The sequence below is a fragment of the Cornus florida genome, unplaced genomic scaffold (genome assembly GCF_030987335.1).
Source record: "Cornus florida cultivar Cherokee Brave unplaced genomic scaffold, ASM3098733v1 CherokeeBrave_3.0.0_Hap2_Chr09, whole genome shotgun sequence".
NCBI lineage: Eukaryota > Viridiplantae > Streptophyta > Magnoliopsida > Cornales > Cornaceae > Cornus > Cornus florida.
In genome coordinates, this window is record NW_026775579.1 from 59,898,814 (window position 1) to 59,910,543 (window position 11,730).

At 37.9% G+C, this 11,730-nt stretch overlaps 1 pseudogene; it reads right to left on the reverse strand.

Moving 5' to 3' along the window:
• Nucleotides 1-10,436: 10,436 nt before the first annotated feature.
• On the reverse strand, nt 10,437-10,535 carry LOC132275711 (small nucleolar RNA R71; annotated as a pseudogene).
• Between the last annotated feature and the right edge of the window lie 1,195 nt (nt 10,536-11,730).

Consider the following 11,730-nt stretch of genomic DNA (forward strand, 5'->3'; position numbering starts at 1 on the left):
AAAGGAATTGACTGTAAAATTATCTACTGAAAAGTAAAATGCAGGACTAAAACTAATTATATTGAAAGTGCATCGCAATAATAATAAAGATTTTATTGAAATGTGCGTTTGGTTTAGCGTTGAGCAGGCCTATTACGTTATAATATAATGACTGGTGGTTTCACGGGCGTGTGCACAAAAGGATGTACAAAACTTTGAATTAGGAAATTAGTGTCAAATGGACACCATAATTTAAATTTATAAACCGCTTAACACCTATACTATGTAGTATGAGTGAGAAGGGATCGTCCCAAGGGATTGAGTTGTCGTACTAGCTTGTGGAATCACTATTAGAGTTAGTTGGTCGAGTGCTCAAACAAATAGTTGGTTGGTTGATTAAACTAGAGAACAAATTAAACCAAATAATTGAATGCTATAAATAGTAAGTAAGAGAGAGATCTTGGGGTTTAGAGGTCACCACCAAACAATACTTTTCTACACCCTTAACAAGTGACTAATGAGGGAAATGTGTGTTGCAATATTGATGTGTGTGTGTGTGTTTGGTTGATTTAATTAACAAGGATGACCAATTAAGTATATATTGTCTAAGCAACATGTGAAAAGCACAATATATCTAACCATTAAGTATATATTGTCTAAGTAGCATGTGAAAAGCACAATATATTTAACAAGTCATTAATCCTTTTATTAAGCTCACAAGCCAAATACACTACAAGGGTAGAGACATATGCTACTTGCATTCAAAAGTATGGAACATCAAACAACAAGTATAGGTTGTCCTCCCATCTAACAACTATACTACCACTACACTACAATTAAGCTAATGACATGAAATTAAACTAATTAAACTAAGGGAGAGGCACAATCCATCAAGCAATGAGCATGAACCATCAAGAAAATTACAAGAGCATTCCATTAAGTACTATGTTTTGACAATCTCTAGATTTATAGCATTAATACACATAGACATGCATCAATAACACAAGAAATAGAGACAAACACATGAACATCTATTCTAGCATACATAGACATATGGATAGAATGAAATGATCAATTGGAAGCATTAGACCATATAAATCATTGAATAAACAAGATATATATATATATATATATATATATATATATAAGTGTCAAAACATGTATTGCAACACTAATCCCTCAATAATACACAAAATCAAGATGTAGAAAGCATGCTTGGGGCTAACTCTAGCCCCAAGAGGATATCTAGCCACTCATGGTAATGCTTCTCCAACCCTCAAGGGCAAACTCTATGGAAGAAATCTACTCCTTGGTTGATGAAGAGCTCTCAAGCTTGTGTCTCTAGCCTTCTCCTCCTTTCTTCCTCCCTAAGAATAGCCTCTATTGTGATAGATGGATCCCTCTCAAAAAGTGTATCATATTCTATATATAGGTAGGTCAAGTGACACACAAAATGAGCTGGGGTCGTTCACAAAATATTCCCCAATGATTGGATAAAGGACAACTTTTGTGACCTGGAAATTAAACTTTTTCGCACTAGAGGAAGTCCGATTGATCGAATCTTGGACTTGGATCGATCGAACATAGTTGAGATCTATCGAACTAAAGTCGGATTGATCCTCAATGGCAGCGCCTTTTTGAATAAACACAAATCTAAGATAGTTCGAAGATATTTTTGGGAAAAAGACAAAAGTGGTTGGTAGGGTGGTACAACTTGATAAGATCAATTATTTGGATAATGACAAGGTAGTTCGATCGATCGAAGAATGATGTTGGATCGATCAAACTTTTGAGATCTCTGAAAATGTCATCATGGCTTAGATCCATCTTAAAATGCTGAGATCGATCATGTTGGATCGATCGAACTTTGATCTGAGATCGATCGAAGATGTTGAATTCCACCTTTTGCTTCCTTTTACTTCCACTTGGCTCATTTCTTTGATTCATCCCAGAATTGTTTCATTTCTGCTCTTATTTGGCTTAGTTAGCTTATTTTCGGGATAAGTGCCTGAAAATGGAAATAACACGAAATCAATCTAAAGCGGTAAAGTAAGATAGATAAAGGTACAAGAATGCCTAAGCTTAAGGGGTTTAAATACATACTTTTCAACGCTCATCACACCCCCAAACTTAAATATTGCTAGTCCCTAGCAATGAACTAGAAAGTAAAGGAATAAAATAAACAACTATACAACTATGAACTAGAAAGCAATAAATGGATAACACCACTTTCGTAAAGAACACGATTACATTTAGCATATGCAACAAGCCTTTTAAACACCTAGGTTACCCCTAGTGGACGAGTGAAGTCTCGTGAGGGTTTCCAGAAATGATACCCACAAACATTAAGCTCATTCTTTCGAAAGAGACACCAATATTGCAAACAAGCATCTGAAGAAAACTACCTCAAGTATGCAATTTTTCAAACATTTCTAAGCAATCTCCCAAAATCTCAACATCAAGCAAGCAAGTATGGTCCTGATCCACACATCAAGAAAATAATCATGCAAATCAAAACAACTCTAGAATCCTTTTTGAGTGGACCGGATCAAATATGTTGCTATCTAAGCCAACTAAAGAATTAATCACATCCTTACCCTCAAACTAGCACACAAATCTAGTACCGATCATCAAGACAAAAAGTAGACATTTTATTGAAGCTTTATTGTTCTAGGTACGCTTATTCTTTTCACTCGTTTTTTTTTTTTTTTTATTGAGGATCAAAGATGGAAGCATGGTGCAATGTCTTGCTCTATTAAGCTTTCTAGCGATTCATCAAGTCGAGCGTTAGGTCAATAACTCCCAAACCAGACGGCTTTAGGGCATTAGGCGTTCAAACACCCCTACGAACTTACAAGCTCAAATCAATTAGGCTACAAATCAAAACAATATCCATCTAATCATTTCCCACTTCTCACCTTTTGGGAGAAATCCTCACTTTTTATTGCTTTTGCAACTTTTTTTTTTTTCCTTTTTTTCTTTCTTTTGTTTTTTTTTTTTTTTTTTTTTTTTTTGAATTCAATTATTAACCTAGAGTTTGGACCCTTCACCTTTCGGCGCGAAAAGTTCAGTGTTTGATGAGGCTAGAATCCCGGCTACTTAGTGAAAAGGGGTTGTTATCCACCTTTATCAAGAATGAAAGCTTTCAATGCACTACTAGCTCAATTGGGATATAACCAATTCAATAATCAACAAAGCATGTACCCCACAAATGAATGCTAGTGTGCGCCTCTGCTAGTGTAGAAGACTAGAGTGAATCTCAAAACAATCACAAAATCAAGATGATGTAGACTACAAGTGCAAGCAAGATATCAATCTTTCGAAAAATTTACTCCTAAATGGAATCCACAAGGCATACAAGGAGTATTGGACTCTCAAGTCAAACAATTTTAAAATTTTAAGCAATATAGTCCTCAAAAAATCAAAATCATAGTTAGATATGGACCAATCATAGAAAATCTCTCAAATACACAAGTAATGCTCAAAATTTTGAATTTAAAAACAAACACTGTAAGATACACCATTACCCCCAAACTTAAACGGCACAATATCCTCAATGTGCAAAGAGAACAAAGGAAAGAGTATACCGGTGCAATTAAAGCAAAGAATGGTTGGGACTGAAGTATCCAAAGTGGGTGGCATAGCCCCCCCAAACTTGGGATTAACTGTGGTCCTGAAAAGATGGCACTTAGATAAACTAATCAGATAACAAAATGGGATAATCAGTACACAGTGGACATGTAAGTGTAAATGAAATAAAGCAGTGAGAGAGGTATAAGGGTGGTCCTAAAAATTATGTAGCATTCTCTCTCACTGTAGTCATTGGATTCACTTGATGGGGTCAAACAGATAGATATAAGAACATAATAGATGACATCCATAGCAAAATCATATATAAAGAAAATAAAGTATAGAGTACATCAAAAGACCAAAGCCGACATATCCGGCTGCAAATAATATACAGTGATGAAAGTTATAGATATGAATCAGAGAAATGGAGTATAGAGGGATAGAATGAGTGAGAATCTCAGGTAGGTAGGGCAGGACTGGCAGGGCGAGCTCCGCGGATATCGTGAGATAAGTCTCAGAGTGCAGTCATGACATCCGGTGGGCCACAGCATCGGCTCGAATGGTAGCAGTATCAGTTCTGATAGCAACCACTGCATCCTCTAGAGCCTGAAGACGCTCTCCAAAGCTGGGGATCTGACTAGGAGCCTCAGGTACATAAGAATCTGAAGAATGAGAATGCTGAGGCTGCTCCTCTACGTGTACTGGCGACCCAGCCGGAGAGTGCTGCTCTGCGTCATCTGCAGATCGCTCTAAATCAATGTCCATACGCTCGGCAACCGGATCAACTGGTGCGTCATCCGCTACCGGGTCTGCTGCTGCTGCTTGGGCCTTAGCCTTTAAATCGTCTAAATCTAAGTCCTCTGCCGCCTGAGCTGCATCCTCCTGTAGTTGGGCAATAATAGCAGTATAGCTCTTGTCCCAATCCTTCTTCAGGAAGTGACAAGATCCTCTCTCAAGGTGCTCCCGATGATGGAAAGGATATTACTGGTCTAGTAGGATCTGGGTGATTAGGTGGCCAAATGGGAGAGACTTAGCCCTTTTGGGCCTCTCCTTGCTTATATGCTCATCATAGAGCTTCCTCATCATGCTCCAGATGAGCGCGGGGATAGATACCCAGTGGCCCATGTAGAATGTGTAGAGGGTTGTCAGATAGTCTCCTCGCTGCCGAATCTTGTGCCCGACCATATATATGTTCCGAAAGAGAACGGAATCAAAGAATCATAAGTCATCTGGAAGATAAGTGCGGGTGACAAAAGTCTCGCCATCAGCATAGTGACCTATCAAGAAAACTGCCATGTCGGCATAAGAAGACTTGTACAGCCTGGATAAAGGTCATATAGCTCCGGAGGGCATCGGTGTGGACAATGGCATGATCTGGCTAGTGTGTCCATAGTAATAGTAATCTGGTGGCCATCTATGGTAGTGACCAACTCTCTCGTGGTATGCGGGGACGGTCGGAGGTTCTAGAAGAACACCCGAACTAGCTGCGGGTAAACTGGATCAGTAACTGGGGCAAGAATAGCTGCAAGGCCCATCCGGATAATATCATCATAAGCTGATCGGGTCAGCACTGATCTGGAGAAGAAGTCGACATCAAAAACTGACTCATAAGCCACTGTCATCTGTGTATATCTTGGTAATGGCCTGTCACGCTCTCGAGCTGGTAGAGGTGGCTGGTGTGGTGGAGATGGTGATGGTGAATGCTCAGCCTCAGCCTCATCCTATGATGGAGATGGAGTGAACGCAGCCTGAGCTGGTGAAGTAGATGGAATATGATCAACCTCAGCCTCATGAAAAGGTGACTGAGGTGGAGTAGTCTCTGCTGGCTCATCCTGTATATGAGAGGGCTCTGTTGGCTCATCCTATATATGAGAGGGCTCTGCTGGCTCCTCCTGTATATAAGAGGGCTCTGCTGGCTCCTCTATCCTAGGTCTAATACGGCTCTGAGGCCCGTGTCTCCTCCTGGCAACAGTCTTTGTCCTAGGCATGGCCTGTCAAAAGAAAAAGAAAAACTTACAACAGGAGTTAGTGCTAGAATAAAGAATTAAAAGTACAAAATAGAGACAAGTAAGTCAAATAAGATAGACAAAACAGATATGACATAAATCTATGCAGGTGACAGGATGTGAACATGCTAAGTAGTATAAGTATGAAATGCATCCAATGTGAAAAATCACAGGCATTGGGCATGAATGAGATAGCATGGACACAAGATAAGATGCATGGAATGTGTGTATGAAATCTGTGAAGTTCGATCGATCACAAAAAATGAGAAATCGATCTCAAAACTTCGATCGATCTAAGAAACTGAAAAACTGAGTTCGATCGATCTCTCAAGATCGATCTGAGAAATAAGTTCGATCGATCGAACTGTGCGATGTGAAAATCAAAAAGTCACAGATCTGTGACGTGGATGACACGGGGCCTTCACGAACAAGGTTGTAGGCCCAATAACACTTCAAATAATCAATCCTAATCACTCTATGAGGCCCATACTCCCAAAATCAATTCAAAAATAAAATATATACAAAACATATATATAAATATATATACAAATATATACACAATATTTCAAGCTTCAACATGGAGGTTTTCATCATTAAAACAACATGAATCAAGGATTTAAAACATATATGCATCAATTCGAAGCTTGAAATTAAAGATGGAGTTCAGATCTTACCCAAAATCGAGGAGAGAAGATGAGATGCGAAGAGGTGATGCAAACTCAGATCCAAGAGGAGAAAGAAAGTGGAAGCTTACTGGATCTCACCGGAGACGAAGAAGATGGATGGATGCACAGTGGTGAAGATGAGGAACAAGGGTTTTGAGAATGAGAGGGTTGGATCAACCTTTGAAATTAATCTTGAAACCCTCGGTTTCATTTTTAAAAACTTTCCCAAACTAGTTCGATCGATCGAACTGAGTTCTCAGATCGATGGAACTGTGATAATCTCTTTTCAAAGTATTTTTGGATTTTTTGAAATTTTTGAAAAATTAAAAACTAAAATTAAAAATTAAAAATTGAAAACAGAAAGTATTTTTGGATTTTTGAAAAATAAGAATAAAAATAAAATAAAATCTTTTTGAATTTTTGAAATAAATAGAGTAAAATCTCTCTTCTTCTTCTTTTTTGAAAAATTAAATAAATAAAAGAAAATCTTTTTGGTATTTTTGAAAAATAAAATAAAATAAAATAAAAATATTTTTGGATTTTTGAAAATTAAAAAGTCAAACAAAGTCAAAGATGGTGCGATGAAGAACAGAGATCGATCTGAACAAAATGTTCAATCGATCTGACAGAGAACAAAAATATGCAGGTTTTTGGGTTCAGAAATTTGTCTAAGTGTTGGAACTCAAGATCGATCGAACTTGAGGTTTCGATCGATCAAAAAAGTTATGATCGATCTGAGAACAAGTTCGAACGATGGGACAGAGAGGTGATTTGGATGCAGGTTGATGCAGGTCAAAAATTTTTCTAAGTGTTGGATGCAGGTAGAAGTTCGATCGATCGAACTCTCATTTGAGATCGATCGAACTTATGCAAAATGCTCAACTCCAACATAAAAGTGCATGCAATCCTAATCACAGTTTATAACAATGCATCTGAACCAAAAACAAGTATCTAGACTTCACAAGAAATGAAATTAAAGATAGAAATGAGGGAGGAATAGGGTTTTGACACCCTACGAATACTTTTACTAGTTTTTAACGTCTCTAGCAAGACATTGGGCTCTTTTAGGCCGGATCAAAGATCTTGTTATGCATCCCCTCCTCAATGGGGTGATAAGTGTGTTGAACTCTGATGAGCGCTGAAAAGGGCGTATTCAAACCCCTTAAACTTAGGCATTCGAGCACCTTTATCTATCTTACTTTATCGTTTTAGATTGATTTCGTATTATTTCCATTTTCAAGCACTTATCCCGAAAATAAGCTAACTTAGCCAAATAAGAGCTTAATTGAAGCAATTCTGGGATTAAATAAAGAAAGGAGCAAAGTGGAGAAAGAAGAAAGCAAATGAAGCCAAAGGTGGGAAGCAGCAAAGTTCGATCGATCCAAGTTCAAGGTTCGATCGATCTCAGCACTTTAAGATAGATCCAAGCCTTCGCCCAAAAGCATAAAGTCCAAAAGTTCAATCAATCCAACACTACCCTTCGATCAATCGAACACTTTTGTCGTTATTCAAATGATTGATCCTATCCATAGCTGTACCACCCATTAACCACTTTTGTCCTTTTCCCAAAATAATCTCCTAAAATATCTCGGATTTGTCTTGTCCCAAAAAGCTCAACAAGTTGGATCGATCCAACCTAAGTTCGATAGATCTCGGCCAGTTCGATCGATCCAAGTCCAAGGTTCAATCGATCGAACTTCCTCTAGTGCGAAAAAGTTAAATTTCCAACTTGTGCAATTCATCCTCTATCCGATCATTAGAGAATATTTTTTACACAACCCCAGCTTATTTTGTGTGCCACTTGACCTACGTATAAAAGGAATATGATGCACTTTTTGAGCATTTATAAACTATTCTAGGGTTTAATCTCTTGGAGAGCAAGCTTAGAGGAGGAGGAGGCTAAAGACACCATTAGAGACTCTTCATCAACCAAGGAGCAAGCCTCTTCCATGGAGTTAGCCCTTGAGGGTTGGAGCAACATCACTATGAGTGGCTAGACATCCTCTTGGGGCTAGAGTTTGCCCCAAGCATGCTTTTTATATCTTAATCTTGTGTATTATTGAGGGATTAGTGTTGTAATTAATGTTTTGACACTTTGATATATATATATATATATATATATCTTGTTTATTCAATGATTTATGTGGTTTAATGCTTCCAATTGATCATTTCATTCTTCCATATGTCTATATATGCTAGAATAGATAATCATGTGCTTGTCTCTAGATTTTGTATAATTGATGCATGTCTATGTGTATTGATGCTATAGATTTAGAGACTGTCAAAACATAGTGCTTAAAGGAATGCTCTTGTGATTCTCTTGATGGTTCATACTTATTCCTTGATGGATTGTGCCTCTCCCCTAGTTTATTTTCATGCTAGTAGTGTAGTTGTAGTGTAGTGTTAAATAGGAGGACAATCTATGCTTGTTGTTTGACGATCCAAGCTTGAATGCAAGTAGCATATGTCTCTATCATCGTGTTGTATTTGGATTGTGAGCTTAATGAAAGGATTAATGACTTGTTTTGATCTATTGTGCCTTTCACATGTTGTTTAGACAATATATACTTCATTACTTAGATATATTGTGCCTTTCACATGATGTTTAGACAATACATGCTTAACTAGTCATCCTTACTTGTTGAATCAACCAAACACACACACACACACCAATATTGCAGCACACCATTTGTCCTCATTAATCACTTGTCAATGGTATAGAAGTGCATTGCTTGGTGGTGATCTCTAAACCCCAAGATCTCTCTCTCCTTACTTACTCTTAATTGCATTCTTTGTTATCACTAAGTTTAATTTAGTTGTTCTCTAATCAACCAACCAATCAATTATTTGATCACTCGACCTACTAGCCCTAATAACGATTCCACGACATTGCTCGATCCTCATAAATCCCTTGGGACGATCCTTACTCGCCCTAGCTATATTTATAGTGAAAGGTAGGAGTGGCTTCTATAAATGTAAAACTCTTAGCCCTTGCCTTAATGCACACTCTCAAGCTTGACGGTGATGCGGCATACGCCAGTCAGTTTTGGGCGCCGTTGCTGGGGATTTGATTGATTTGATTAGGCAACGTCGGAATTGTGGAATTGATTAGGATTAGTACTCCTTTGATCGTGTCTTTACTTTATTTTTATTTTTCTTTTTGGTTACTTATTGTGTTGTTCTTACTTAACTAGGTGCATTGTTGGTGAGGAAGCAAGCAAAGGAGCATTCAAGTAAGCAAGGAAAAGTGCTGAAAAATTCTAAAAATTTGCTAAGTTGAGCTTTAAATTTGGAGTTGAAGTGCTAAAGGACCTTTGGAGTTAAATCGTCGGCCCGCGTGGAGGCTCGTTTTTAATTGCTCTTGCATTATTGTTGTTAAAGCATGGGAATATGAATTAAGTGTTTGTGGAAGAAGTCTAATTGCATTGCTGTGAACATATAGTGTTTGTTATTCTTTGTGTTTGTTGTGTTTTGCATTGTGCATGCATGGACGTCGTTCATTGAGACCAACTCTTGTCCCTCTTGATTTGCATCTTGAATCTATCGTTAGAAATCTTAGGGGAAGAGGAAGTTCAAATAGAACCAATTTATCAATGGATGACCATAATGATAATCATGTTGAAGACCTTGGTCACATAGACCAATAAGGTATCCTTCATCCCAATGTGCACAATAAGAACATACTACTACCATTAGGCATGCCAAGGCCATTCATTCACCAACCACCACAACAACAAGGCCAAGTTCCATATGGAATGCCAAGGCCAATGTATGCTTCACAACCTCCCACCATCAATCAAAGAATTCAAAACCAAGGTGTTCATGTTGCACCTCAAGTAGCTAATCCATCTCTTGCTTTAAGAGACCATTATATGCCTAACGAGTATAATGCACCTACATGCATCCAATTGCCTCCATTTAGAGCACATCATTATGAAATTAAGCCACAAACCATTCAAATGCTTCCTAACTATCATGGACTTCCAAGTGAAGAACCTTACAAGCATTTGGATAAGTTTCTTGAAATATGTTCCACCGTAAAATATACGAACATGCCGGAATAGATTTTAAGACTCAAACTTTTTCCATTCACCTTAAAAGACAAGGCAAAGTATTGGTTTAACAATCTTAGGCCTTTTTCAATCACTTCTTGGGCAAAAATGCAACAAGAATTCTTGAAGAAGTACTATCCGGTTTCTAAGACCAATGCCATGATAACCTCAATTCGAGAATTTTCACATGGGGATGGAGAAACGTTTCATGAGGCATGGGAACACTTCAATGAATTACTTAGGAAGTGTCCACATCATGACATGCCCAAATGGCAATTAGTTCAATATTTCTTTGAGAGCTTATCGGACAACTATAAGGGTATGGTTGATGCTTCCATGGGTGGCTCATACATTGAAAGGCATGAGAATGACGTGTGGCGTCTTTATGAGAGCATGAGTGAAAATTCTTTGCATAGAACACTATCATCCAAGAATGGTAGAAATTCACAAGGTAGGAAGAGTGTTGGCTTACATCAAGTCGACCATTCAAATGAAATAGCCGACGAAATAAAGTCTTTATCTCAAAGGTTTGATCAATTTTTGATTAACCAAAACTCGGCGAACTAAGTATCTTCCTTCCCTAACCATTCTCATCGTGCATCAAATGAAACATGTATGACTTGTTCTAGTATTCTTCATTCTACTTCTCATTGTCCTCACGGACAAGTGCAAAATGAACCTAATGATCAAGTCAATGCAGTTTTTGTGAACCAATGGAACAATCCTTATGGTACTCATTATAATCCAAGTTGGAGGAATCATCCGAATTTCTCTTGAAAAAACCAAGGAGAGGGCTCAAACCCTTTCCAAGGCGGTTTTCAAGGAAAGTACATTCCACCTCCACTTCAAAACCAAGGATCCCAAGGTTATAGACCTTATCAATCACAAGGGAATCAATTTGCTAATTCTCATTTTCCCAACCAATCTTATTCCCAAGGTAATACTAGAAGTCCCGCCTTTGAAGAAAAAGTTTTGAATGCTTTGGGCACTTTAGAGGCTAACACTCAATTGCTTCATTCTCACTCTCAATCTATTGCAAAGCTAGAAACCCAAGTAGGGCAAATAGAAAGCACTCTCAATGCAAAAGAGAAGGGAAAGATGCCCATTAATGCCTCACCTAAGCAACAATGTGTTGTGGAAACCCATTCCTCATCGGAAGGCCACACCATTGAATATGTTAATGTGGTGACTACCTTACGGAGTGGTAGGATTATGGACAATCAAGTTGGAATGTCTAATGAAAAGAGTGAACCGGTGCAACCTCTAGTTGTCACCCGTCCCCGTTTCACATCCCATTCCTCCTTCATTGCATATACATGACCTTGTAAATGAAAAAGTTTTGAAAAATGTGTTTGAAAAAGAAATTTTGAAAAATGATGTTGAAAAGGTTTTGTTGAAAAATGATTTGAAAACTTCTTGTGTTAAAGAGAGTTCAAAAGAAAATTCTGAAAAAGTGTT